General features: G+C 41.4%; 2 long non-coding RNA genes across 5 annotated transcripts in view; one reads left to right on the forward strand and one right to left on the reverse strand.

The window, feature by feature from the left end:
• The window catches only part of LOC110206625 (uncharacterized), a 272,068-nt gene that overhangs the window by 243,511 nt on the left and 15,172 nt on the right, over window positions 1-13,385 (reverse strand). The window lies entirely within an intron of this gene.
• The window catches only part of LOC110206624 (uncharacterized), a 28,843-nt gene that overhangs the window by 11,436 nt on the left and 4,022 nt on the right, over window positions 1-13,385 (forward strand). The window contains exon 2 of the long non-coding RNA XR_002323974.2: window positions 3,134-3,222. This is a non-coding gene — a long non-coding RNA (uncharacterized LOC110206624). The remainder of the gene's footprint in view (window positions 1-3,133; window positions 3,223-13,385) is intronic.

The following is a 13,385-nucleotide window of genomic DNA, read 5'->3' on the forward strand; positions in this document are numbered from 1 at the left end:
TTCTTAGCAAAAAGCCTTCAGACATTAATATCCTCCTGTCCAGGGGTTTTCCTGGGCCAAGATTATGAAAACCAGCATTGCAACATTCCAGTGTGAAAACGATATTATAAGATGGGGTCTTGGCAAAAGAAATCAAAATGAACACTTAATTGAAACAGTTGGAATTCTGCTTAAAGCTTCTAATGCTAGGGACTATTATGTGTAATTGTACAACATAATGAAATAAGAAGAAGGAAGAACAGAGTGTCGAGACATTCTGTATCAGTTTTAATTGTTTCTGATCTAGGGACAATGTAGGCCTGCCTCACAGGAAGGAATCAGGGGGTGATAACATTTTAGAGCTAAGAAAAGGCCTTAGAACATGTAACGTCAGAGCTAGAAGAGACCTTGAAATGTAGAAAGTTAGAGTCAGAAGGAACCTTTGAGACCATATAGTTACCAGTCTGAGGCAGGCATACTCTCAACAGATATAAAAAGCTTGTCTAGGGGACACAGGGAATACTTGGTAAATAATTCTTATTCTGTCAAAATTGATTTATTTTTTTCATATGCATGGTAAGCTCTATCATTTATGTCCTTCCATACTGAATAAGAGACATAAGAAGCTTTACTGATGGACAAGACGTTCAGGAACTGGAAAAGACTAGAAACCCCTAATCTAGGAGAATTTCTTCACTGTATATATTTGGAAATAGAAGTCCAGAGAGGAGAAGGTACATGTTTAAAGTTGTATAACTGGACAGAGAGAAACAGAGTCAGGATTGGAATTCAATATTCTTACCACTCCATTGATTCACAGAGTTACCTCCAGAAATGAAGGTTTGGGGGTGGGGGGTGGGGAGTGGGGAGCAGGTTTTAATTCCAAGAAACTAGATTCTAAGAACTTGTAGTTTTTAAAACCAGCTCTTGAAGGTAGATAAGAAAACCTGACAGGGTCCTTCTTACAGACTGGCTTGTAGAAGGCTAGGTTAGTCAGTCGATAAGAATTTATTAAGTACTTATTCTGGGCCCCAGACCTGGTGCTAAGTAATGGGGATACAAAGAAAGGCAAAAACATGACAGCTGCTCTCACCAAGCTCATATTCTGCATGCAAACCCCTTGTATCGATGATCTTTCACTCAGACAACTCCTTTTTACCAAATGGTCAGATTGGAAAGAATGTGGAATAGCCACCTCCTCTTGCAAGCTTGTTCTTTAGAAGCACTGTATTGGGAGAACGTGGTCTCCCTCTGCCAGGTATCACAGCCAAAGAGGGAGGATCTGGCACTGATTCTATGAACAATGATCAAAGCCCAAATAGCTGGATGTCAAGAAAAAAGTGCAGCCCATCATTAGGACATTTTTTCCTACCCAATGACAAATATCAATTGAGTCTACCTAGCACCCCAAAATTCAAACAACAGGCAAAATTTTATTCTGACTCCCCAAAGATTCTGAACAAATAATTTGATTTTTTATTTCTCTCCCTGTATTTTGATTTGGGGTTGACAGAGCCAGGCTTTTTTTTTTTTCTCCTTTGAATTAAAAAAACCCCACCCTATATATATACATACCACCTGGTGCATAATGAGGCACTGGGATCCTCTGAGAAGAGAACAGCTTGTCTGATGAAAAATTTGTTCCTAATCTATCCGAGTCTGAAATCTTGACATTTTTCTGTGGTTAAATTAATGGCCCAGTTTATAGCTTGGGCTATAGAGGAGACTGGAGCTGAGAATGCAGCCCTGTTCAAATCCAAATGGGCAGTATTGAAACATTCAGTTTCAACGCCATCATCAAACGATACTTCATCTTGTGGCTGAATATGTCCTGAAAGTTTGTGGTGAGTGAAATGATCTTTGAGAGATTGCATAACCCGTTACAGCCTTCTACCATAAATCTCAGTGTGGACTTTCCCAAGGCAGGCCCCCAGATGTGGACCTTGGCGTCTCCTTCAAAATTTACATTCATGATGCTTCTCAAAGAGGATTGTTGGCTGCCGTGTGAGCTGGCGGCCCAGGCCCAGTCGCCTCTCCTCATCTTTTCTCATTAACACTTTGCTGTTTGAATGAGGTGGACAGAAACACTTTTCCAGCTGCTCAAATCAAGTCTAACCACCCAGGACTTCAGTTGTTGAACTTTTTCAATCAGGGCAAAGAAAAGTTGCTGTGAAATATAGCCCTAATTGACATATGATCACAGAAATGTTGGAACTTAGACCTGGTGGGGGTTTGGAGCAGTGTTAGACAAAATAGAATATGAGGCCTAGGGAGACCTTAAGACCTAGAATCTAAGAGGCAGAAGGAATCTTTGAATGTTGACTCTAAAGTGTTAGATTTGGAAGGTACCTTAGAATATAGAATAAAATTTTGTTGTATTTATTGAGAATGGAGAGCATCAAACCTGGAAGGAAACTTTGAAACCATCTAAACCAGAGATTCTTAACCTGAAGTCCATGGTCCCTTTGAGGACTGTGGATAGACTTCAAGGGATTCATGAATGAGAATGAGGGGGAAAAAAAAAAAAAAAATATATATATATATATATATATATATATATATATATATATATATATATATATATATATATATATATATATATATATATATATATATATATATATAATCTTTATTTTCACTAACAAGTAACTTGCCCGGGGTCCCACAGCTAGTAAGTGTTATGTGTCTGAGGCTGGATTTGAACTCAGGTCCTCCTGACTCCAGGGCCAGTGCTCTATCTACTGCACCACCTAGCTGCCCCTAGTTTCACTAACTTTTAATTGAATTTCCTTCAACTATGATCATGGGTTAACAAACACTATTCTGAGAAGCGATCCATCCATAGGTTTCACCAGACTACCAGGAGGGTCCATGACACACAAAAAGGTTAAGAAACCCTCATCTATACTACCCTTCTCCACTCCTACCCCTGCCCCATACACACACTTTATACAGATGGGGAAACCAAGGCCTACAGAGGAGTTACTTGGCCAATGACACACTTTGAGTTACTGGGACTAAAGCCCATATCTCCTAGGTCCCAGGACTGTGAGGGTAAGCCAAAATTTTAAGCCACTCAAAAACCGGGCAGAATATAACAGTGCCTATAATCAACTATTGGAATCAATTCCTTGGTTTCATCTCCCTTTCCCAGGACTGATCTGTGGTGACTCTAAGACTTTGATGAAATTTTGGCAACAACCAGATAAGAATGCCTTCTATAGTCACGATGTCTTCTCTCTGGTAGGTCACAATTCATCATTACGTGCTTTGGGTATCAGTCTATCTCTTTTTCCAATTGGCTGTGGCTACATCTGCATGTTGAGGCAGGGCCTTTCTCAAAGCATGCCACCAGATGTGGCGCCTTCAAGATTTATGTTCCCCGTGCTTGTGCTGCTCACGTATTGGTAGAGTACTGGCTCTACATGTGGACCGAGTTCAGCTGATTCTTTCTGTCTATTCTCATTAGCACTTTCTCATCTGAAAAAAAAAAAAAGCAGATGACACTATTCATAGGCTCACAGATTCAAAACTGAAAGCCGGAAGGGACCCAAAAGGTCATCTAGTCCAACCCCCTCATTTCACAATTGAGAAAACGGAGAGCCAAAAGGCTAAGTGACTTAGCCAAGGTCACACAGGAGGCAAAGAGAAGGGCATGGATTCGAACCAAAGTCTCCTGTCTCTAAATGCAGAACCCATTTCATTATAGCTTACTGCCTCCCTGGTACCATGTTACCTTTCTCCTTCCACTGTGACAATTGGTATGATTCTTCTAGGGTCTCAGTTCGGGTACATTTTTGGTAGGGATAAGAAAAATATTCTACACCAACTGGGTATTTAGTTTATATGATATCCAATCATCAATGTGATTGAAGTGATTTGATACATTGGCATCTTATAAGCACAATACGGGATTTGGTTTTTATACAATCTGATAATTCACTCAACAGATTCAAACAATATTCATGGCAGAATGGATAGAAAGCTGGATTTAGAGTCAGAAAGGCCTTGCTTCAAGACCTGCCTTTGATCTATACCAGCTGTGTGACCACAGGCAAGTCACTTACCCTCTTAGCACCCTCAGGCAGCTCTTCAAGGCTATGAGTTACAGTGACTTGTCAATCTATGGCTGTGGGGAGTTACCATATGGGGGTCTCACATGCTAACAAGCTCACATGTCTGGACCAATGTGCAAATTACCACGAGGGCAGGAAGAACCAAAATGGCACAGTTGATACTCTGAAGGAGTCTTGATTCAGTAAAGGACATGAACCACAAATGTCTAATACAAGATGGTAGGCCACAATGGAGGCAAAGGAGAATCGAGTGAAGTGCTAAAAGAAATTTGAGGTGAGGAGGAGAACTTTCACTGGCATGAAATTAAGAAAGGCTTCATAAAGGAAGTGACTTCTGAGTTAGGCCTTAGAGAGAAGCATTTCAACAGAACAAAAAGGAAGAAATTCTATTCCAAACATGGAGAACTGTGAAAGCAAAAGAGTGGAGGTGGGAGAAGGCAAAATGAGAAAGGGGAATAGAGAATATTCCAGTTGGGCTAGAATATAGTGTATAAGAAAGGGAATAGTAGGAGATAAGACTGGATAGGTAGGTTGGAGCTAGATTGTAGAAGGCCTTGAATGTGGGAGTTAATGGGTAATGGGAAGCCACTGAAGATTTCTTGAACAGAAAAATGGCACAACTGGTAGAATATTAGGAAGATTATTTGCACAGTGGTGTAGAGGATGGATTGGAACAGGAGCAGACAGGGCAGGAAGACGAGTTGGAATATTGCAAGGGTTTTTGTTAAGAAGGGATGAAGCCCCAAACCAGGATGATTTAGAGTGGGAATAGAAATGAAGGGCTAGATACCAGAAATATTTTAGCAGTAGAAGCAACAGGTCTTAGAACCTGATTAGAGGATAAAGGAGCAGGAAAACCAGAGATGATACCATGGTTATGAGCTTGGGAGACAAGGAAGATGGTGGTGTCACTAACAGAGATTAAGAAGCTGAAGGGGCAGCTAGGTGGCACAGCAGATAGAGCTCTGGCCTTGGAGTCAGGAGGACCTGAGTTCAAATCCGACTTCAGATAATTGATACTTACTAGCTGTGTGACTCTGGGCAAGTCACTTAAACCCCATTGCCTCATCAAAAAAATAACAATAATAATAATCTGAGGGACACATTCAGACAGAGAGGCAATAAGTTCAGTTTTAGACAATAAAATTGAAATTCTAGAGAGCCATCTAGGTAAAGATATCCAAGAGCCAGTTAGCAAGAGAGTGGAGGCCTGGCAGAGATCTGGAATGGGGATAAAGATTTGGGAGTGATCTTCATCAAGATGACTATTGAAGCCATGGACGTGGATCACATGATATCAACACTGAGAAGGAAGTATACCTACAGCTCGCCTTTTACAGGGAGAGACTTTACAAAGGAGGAAACTGAGGTTCAAGGGAGTTAAGTGACTTATACAGAGGAATACAATCACATACACACATGACTGGATTTCAGATCACGTTCTATGAGAACTAGTTGAAAAGATAAAAGAGAACAGAGAGAGCTAACACTCGGTGGAGGAAGAGTAGGATGATGGCCCCTTAGGGCAAAACCAGAAGCCCTGGATGGAATTCACAAGAGGTAGACTTCAATTCAATGTGACATTGAGTGCTGCTTAAAAATGAAATGGGCTGGGGACAGCTAGGTGGCACAGTATATAGAGCACTGGCCCTGGAGTCAAGAGGACCTGAGTTCAAATCCGGCCTCAGACACTTAATATTTCCTAGCTGTGTGACTGTGGGCAAGTCACTTAACCCCAATTGCCTCACAAAAAAAAAAATGAAATGGGCTTATAAGATACCAAGTTGTGTATCCCTGGAGAGGATAAAGCAGTAACAGCCTGAACACCTGTATGAGCTACTATAGGAGAGATAAGAATACCTGGAACTGAAAGCATTTCACATATGTTAGTTTATTTGATTCTTTATTTGATTATTGGGAAGCTGGATGTGATGAACTCTGAGATCCCCTCCAAGATGCTCTTATTCTATGACTTGTGATCAGTAAGTACCAAATTTGGGACTCCAAGTCAGGTGGTCTAACTCCAGTTTCAGGGCTCTCCCCATTATCCTATACCAAGTCCCTCAAAAGGGCAGCAAGGTGGCAAAGTGGACAGAGCACCAGGCCTAGAGTCAGGAGGACCTGAGTTCAAATTTGACCTCAGATACTTCCTAACTGTGTGACCCTGGGCTGATCACTTCACCTTGTTTGTCTCAATTTCCTCATCTGTAACATGAGTGGGAGAACGAAATGGCAAACCACTCCAGCATCTTTGCTAAGAAAGCCCCAAATGGGAGGTCATGAAGAGTCATTCATGACTGAAACTACTACAACAAGTTCCTCAAGCAAAACTGTAATAAGCTTGCCTTTCAGGGGCAGGCTGCCCTAATTATTGTAGGAGGGGACCTTTTCAATCTGGGTAGCAAAATAGCAACTGCCTATTAAGCAAATCGAATCAACAAATATTTACTGGATACCTATTGGGCACTACTGGGAGACACACAGACCAGTTCCTGATCCCAAGGATTTTACAATCTGGTTGGGCAACTAAGGCATGAATACATTAAAAAAATTAAATAATAATAAGAAACAGCCATAGATGAGACATTCCAAAGGTGCTGCATTGCTAATTAATTGTCCAATGAATGGTATCAACAAGCAGTTGACTGTTTAGGAGGTCAGAGTAGAGAGATCACTATGGGATGGAGTGACCTGAGAAGACTTCAAGAAGTTGGGTCGGGAGGTAAGATTTGGAAGGGTGTAGACAAGAGAGGATTAATCTGGGAATCCTTCAGAGAAGAGACTTGGAGCCTATGTAGGCTTCTCCTCCAAGCCCAGGAATCATTGTTCATTTTAACTACAGGGGGTTTGGACTTCTGTCCTGTGCTGGCTTAATTGGCCAGATTTTGCAGATTCGGGTCTCCAGAGAGAAGAGGTCAACGTCCCAAGTGTTCTACCAAAACCCCAGCTTTCTAACTCAGGGCCCTTAACATTCAGCCAGAAACTCATCACCTATAAAACTTTCATTAAAGAAATATTACAGCTAGTGCTCCTCTTATTAATCTGTGGCTTCAAGTATCAAGCTAATTTGGCTTTGATTACCCAAAATGGTCTGAAGATCGGTACATTATTAAAAATTTAGATGAGCGATGATATGTCTGCAAGTCCCTTTCCTCTTGCTGTGACAGCATAAGGAGCTGTACTAATGACCCTGAAGTTCCTAAAGTATTCTGTGGCAGACATGACAATTAGTGTATTATCTATAGAGTCCAGGGGATTCTGCCCAGCTGCTTTCCAAAGAAATTATTCCCTGGTTTCTCAGGGACCAAGCCTGGATTCCTGGAACACATTAGCTCAGGCAGAACCTCTAGCAATCTGGGCTGCCCACAGGCCTCAAGAATGAAAAGAAAAATAACATGTGGAATGATTTACAGGTTGGACTTAGCCTTGGTTCTTTTTATCCATTTATTTATTTATTTATTTATTCAATCATTCATTCATTCATTCATTCATTCATTCATTCATTCATTTATTTATTTATTTTTGGAGAGGCAATCGGGGTTAAATGACCTGCCCAAGGTCACACAGCTAGTAAGTATCAAGTGTCAAAAGGCCAGATTTGAACTCAGGTCCTCCTGACTCCTAGGCTAAAGCTCTATCTGCTGCACCACCCAGCTGCCCCTTAGTCTTGCTTGTAAAGATGGGTGATGATTGAGATGTGGAAGAAACAAAGACTGCTGGTTGAAGGAGCTAGGGAAATTTAGTGTGGAGGAGAGAGGATTCTTATTGGAGACCTGACAGTTATTTTGAAATACCTAAAGGGCAGTGGTAGAGAAGAACTTTGTTGTGACATTGTCTTAAATCCAGAAGTAATAGGAAAGGGAAATTTACCCATAAACCTTCACAGAAATCTATAGGACCATTTATAAGTATAACAACTATTATTGTTCTTACAATGATTAATAGTTTCATATAGAGTTGGAAAGGATCTTAGAAGTCATTTAGTCCAACCATCCGATTTTACAGGTGAGAAAACTGAGGACCACTGAGGTGAGGTTACTTGCCCAAATCACACAGGTAAGGGGCACAAACCAGGATTCAAGCCCAGGTCATCTGATTCTACTCCCAGCACTTTTTTCTCCTATACCACAACGCCTCTATGGTATTTGGACTAGCCTGAAAGTTCTTTTCCAGTCTTATTTTATCACCTAAATTATTACAATAGCATCCTAACTGGTCTGTCTAACTCATGTTTTACCCCTACTGGGATTCATCCTTCATATAGATGCCAAAGTGATTTTCCTAAAGTACAGGTCTGCTCATATCACTCCTCTGCTCAATAAATTACAATGACTCATTATTCCCTCTAGGATCAAATACATCCTGCTCTTTCACCTTTCACAACCTGGCTCCAGCCTACCTTTCCAGCTTTGTTATCCATCACTTCCCTTCACATACTCCATGATCTAGATTATCTGTACTTCTTGCTCTTCCTCACCCACTCCACTTTCCATTCTGCCTTTTACTGGCTGTTCCTCTTACATGAAATGGAGTCCTTCCTCAGATCCACTTCTTAGTAACCCTTTGAATTAGAATTTCCTTCAAAGCTTGGTTCAGAGTGTCTCCTACATGAGGCTTTTCTAGATCCCTCCAGTTGCTAATTCTTTTCCCTTTAAAACTATCTTGTATTTCTGTGTAAGGAATGGGGGGAATGCAATTATCCTTCCCCACGTCAGTTGAAGCAGTCAGAAGATTTTGTCACAGATAATGAGGTTTTAATATGATAACAAGGTCTTAAACTAACTGTAAAATTACAGCCTTGTCTTTACGAGAGACAAAGAAATCTCGAGGGAATTAGAAGGGAATGCCATAATGGGCTAAGAAACAAATTAGCCACAGCTCTTGGACCTGAAATAGTTAAGTTTTATAGGGTATGAGAGAATGAAGGCTTGGGAGCCCTTTGGGGAGGAGAGGGAGAAAGAGAACAGGATTTCTATCTCATCCCCAATTTGGGGTATGGCATCTAGAAGCAAGTTACCTAGAGGAAGATGGCCTTCAAGGCAATGCAAGACTTCTTCACTTCAGAAGAGTTCAAGGTACAATGGAAATGGAATGAATGGAGTAAAGACATGCCCCAGAAAGACAGAAAAGCACCAATTCAAGGGAGGAGCAACTTAGAGAAGTGAGACCTCTTGAAGCACAGAAAAGAGTCACTGGAGAAGAAAGACCTGGGGACTCAGCTAAGCAGCCTGTCCAGTAAAAACCACTGCACATAAGGAAATCTACATGAGGACTTGGCAAAGAGAGAAAGCGTTTCAGGCCCTCGTGAGCTGTCTCTGCCGTACTTGTATCCTCTCTTGTGTGTCTCATTACTATTCTCCTAGTTTGAGTCCACACTTCCCACAGATGCTGCATGTTTCTCCGAGAGAGTGTGACCTAGGATTCTAGGGGGAGGACAGGGATTGCTTTGCAGATACTGTTTTTATTATATCATCTTAGTAAATACCTTTGCCAAGAGCTAATTGTATCTACTGGCTCATTGTTAATGGTAAGCACACTGGTAGGGGGCTCATAAGCTATGTGTAATGTTAGTAGTAAGGCCCATAAGGTTTCCCTTAAAATCTGAGACTACAGTTGCTTTTTGGGGACCCAATTCGTGAGAACAAACATAATTTGGGGAAGTAGCCCAGAGGAGGTACCACAAATGTATTTCTGTGGACATATTTACATATGTGCATGTCTCCTCTATTAGAATGTAAACTCCAGAAGGACGTGAACTGTACCTTTTGTCTTTTTGTCCTCAGTGCCTAGTACATAGTAGGTGCTTAATAAATACTTGTCAGTTGCTTGCTGGGCCATTAGAGGGAGTGCCCACACTGATGTAATAGTAGACTTGAGGAGCTTTGACCAAATCAACAACACTAAGGTCCTCCTTGCTCTGATACTCTGCTTCTATGTGGAAGGTCTTATCCAGTTCTAAAGTCTACATAGCCATGATTTTGTACCTTTCCATCATTCTGAATGTCTCTGATCCTAACAGCCCAGGGGTGTCAGCTGTGGTCATGAATCCAAATGAGAACAGCAGGGCTGGAACTTATCCATTGGAGGTGTGAGTCTCCTAGAATTCTTCCTGATTGGATTTGTTTTCAAAGAAAAAAATAAGCATACAGACAAAGAACTAGGCAAGGAAGGGGAGTGTAGGAATGCATCTTAGGCCAGATGCCTTAGCTCCCTGGTGCATTTGCCCTTGTAACCACAGTGCTGGGCTCTAACAGGGACCAGAGCACAATGGAAGAATTTAGTTCTGGGGAAAGTAGATACTGGGGTTAGGGCCAGGGAATGAAAAGCAAACAGAATCCCATTTTTCCTTTCTAGCACCCTTTCCCTCTCCAGCCCTGAAGGTTAAATGAAGATTTCCTCAGCAGAGAGGAGATCCAGCTGACTGACCACTGCTGCTGGCTGTCTTCTTGTGGCAACCAAGTGATTAAAAAATCCTTCGACTTCATCTAGGGTTCATAGAATTGCTTCATTAAGGAGACATCAGGCAGTTGACACAGTATGGTAGATTAGAAAAGGTGCTGGACCCAGAGCCAGAGGACTTGGGTTCAGATTCTGTTGCTGACACTTAATACTGTTTAAACCCAGACAAGTCACTTCCTGCCTCTGAGCCTCAGTTTCCCCATCTGTTAAATTCGGGAGAAGAGTTGAACTAGATCAGGGGTCAGCAAACTATGTCCTCAGCAGCCACCTGCTTCCATGCTCTCAGGAGCTAAGAATGGTTTATAGATTTTTAAATCAAGTTTTATTGTATTTTAAAATGTAAAAAAAAACCATTCTTAAGTAGAGGGACATACAAAAACAGGAAGTGGGGCAGATTTGGCCTTCACACAAGGTCCTTTCTAGGATTCAAATTCTTCAGTACATTCTGTTGGTAAAGGTCCCTTTCAGCTTTAATATTCTGGGTTCTAAGGTCTCCTGGTTCAAAAGTTATTGTTGTTTTCTCAAGCTCTGGCTTTCTATGTACTGAGGTTCCTTCTGGCTCTGACCTTTCACGTAATAAAGTCCCTTCTAGTTCCAACAATCTGTGTTCTAAGGTCTGCTCCGACTCTGACACTCTGTGTCCTAAGATCATTTTGAGATCTCCAAAGTCAGCTAATTCTGTGACTCATGAAGGAAAGGTCTCAACTTTGGAACCATTGCCCTGGGGCTATTCTAGCCAGAGCAAACATATGGCCTGCTATGTGGCCCCTAGCTGGCTCCAGGCCATGTTTCACATACCCTAGCCATCTCTGTACTAACCATTCTGCTGCCAGGAACATAACCCTCATTTTGGCCTCCTGGTCTGAGAATAGTAATCAGATCAGTGCTGCCACTGCTTCTGGAAAGCGTAACTCAATCAACTCCCCCATTTACTCCCAAACTAAAGCACCCTTCCCTGACTACCACTGTCTTACAGGTGGTATCTCCCCCTACTAGAATGCAAGTTCCTTGATGACAGGAACTGTCAATTTTGTATGTGTATTCCCAGTCTCTTGCATAGAGGTCTTCACAGTGCTTTTTATTCATTTATTCATGCATCCAAATGACAAAAGTATTCTGCTTTACCTTCTCAGCTTCACCGGCACCTCTGACTGTGCCCTTCTGCGATCTTGCCAAACTGAACCTTCCACCCATCCCCTAAACATTTTGTGCCTCCATTTCATTTGATACACAAAGGCAGCCTCACATAATGGCCACAATGCTGGGCATGGAGTCAAGAAGAAAGACTCAGGTAAAGTTCAAATCTGCCACTGGCTCTGTGACCCTGGGCAAGTCACTTAATTTCTCTGTGCCTCAAGCAATCCCCTAGAATTTGTCTAGGAAGTGGCCAGACTGACAAAACCAGAGCAAGAAGAACTAAAATTCAGACTCATGACCTCTGACTTCAAATCCAGAATGCTTTCCACAATACTACATGGTCCGTCATAATTCATCTTTGTGTCGCACCCTATTTGGTGCTACTCCCTTTTGCATTGATAGCTCCTCGTTACTAGAAGTCCTTTTTCACCTTTTGAGGAGGGAAGGAAGGAAGAGAAAGAAAGGAAAGAGAGAGAGAGAGAGAGAGAGAGAGAGAGAGAGAGAGAGAGAGAGAGAGAGAGAGAGAGAGAAACAGAGCAAGAGAAAGAAAAAGAAAGCAAGAAAGAGAGAGAGGAAAAGAATGCAAGGAAGGAAGGAAGGAAGGAAAGAAGGAAGGAAGGAAGCAAGGAAGCAAGGAAGGAAGCTTTCCCTTCTTCCCAAAGTAATTCCATCTCTGGGGCTTTGCTCAAGCTTAATCCTCTACTCCAGAATTGAAATCTTCCACCACTGGTTTGAACTCAGCTCGCTTATGGAACAACTACTATTTTTTGCATTGGCCCAATGGGTATGCCTGATGTTCTCAGCCAATCAACGTTGTTTTCTTTCTTGAACCAAAGAGACTGACACTTCATATCGAGAGATTCATTATGACAGAGGTTCTTAAACTGGGGTCCATGAACACACATGCTCTCTATAGATAGATAGATATATACACATATACATAGTTATAGGTATAGTTATATATGTATATATCTGTTATATATATCAAACAACTCTATTTATATATAGTTTTCTCAGTTATAATTTTATCTGGATGTTTCACTGTCCAATGCCTTTGTTCCTCTCCACTCGTATGTGTGTATAAATATACATATATAAAGTTTTATGTCTATATATAAGGTTTCATATGTGTATAATCATATTTCAATATAATTGCTTTCCTTTGTAGTCCTATATATTTTATCTTATGCATTTGAAAATCTTATTCTGAGAAGGAGTCCATATGTTTTACTAGATTACCAAAAGGGTCCATGACACAAAGGTTAAGAACTACTCTGATAAAGAGATCATAGGGTGTAGACCATCTTGTTTACATATCTTAAACTTTATCAAGTCTATTCACTGATTGGACGATTAATTGGGTTGAGGGAGGAACTTTGGGAAGAAGAGAGTTCTTTTTTTTTAATTTTTTTCCACCCTACCCCAGTGCCCAGCAGAGTTTATTGCTTGTAGCAGCTACTTGAGAAATGCTTTTCAAATGATGCCGGATGAATGCCCTGGGCAGCTACTTGGTTTTGTGTGGAGATGCACACCTGCTTGGGCAAAGAGAGCTTCAGAAAATTTCCAGGGCTTCTTTTCTACCATATATCTGACGCTGAACAATAGATCAAAATTGCCAATGTGACCAAAACTAGGCTTTGTAATTGGTAATGCTTTTTCTCATTTATAATGGTACCTTGATATTTTACTGTCCCAATGTTTCTGTGCCTCTGCCCTCTTGACTCCGAGGCCCTC

Source organism: Phascolarctos cinereus, unplaced genomic scaffold (assembly GCF_003287225.1).
Source record: "Phascolarctos cinereus isolate Bilbo 61053 unplaced genomic scaffold, phaCin_HiC Scaffold_2;HRSCAF=192, whole genome shotgun sequence".
NCBI lineage: Eukaryota > Metazoa > Chordata > Mammalia > Diprotodontia > Phascolarctidae > Phascolarctos > Phascolarctos cinereus.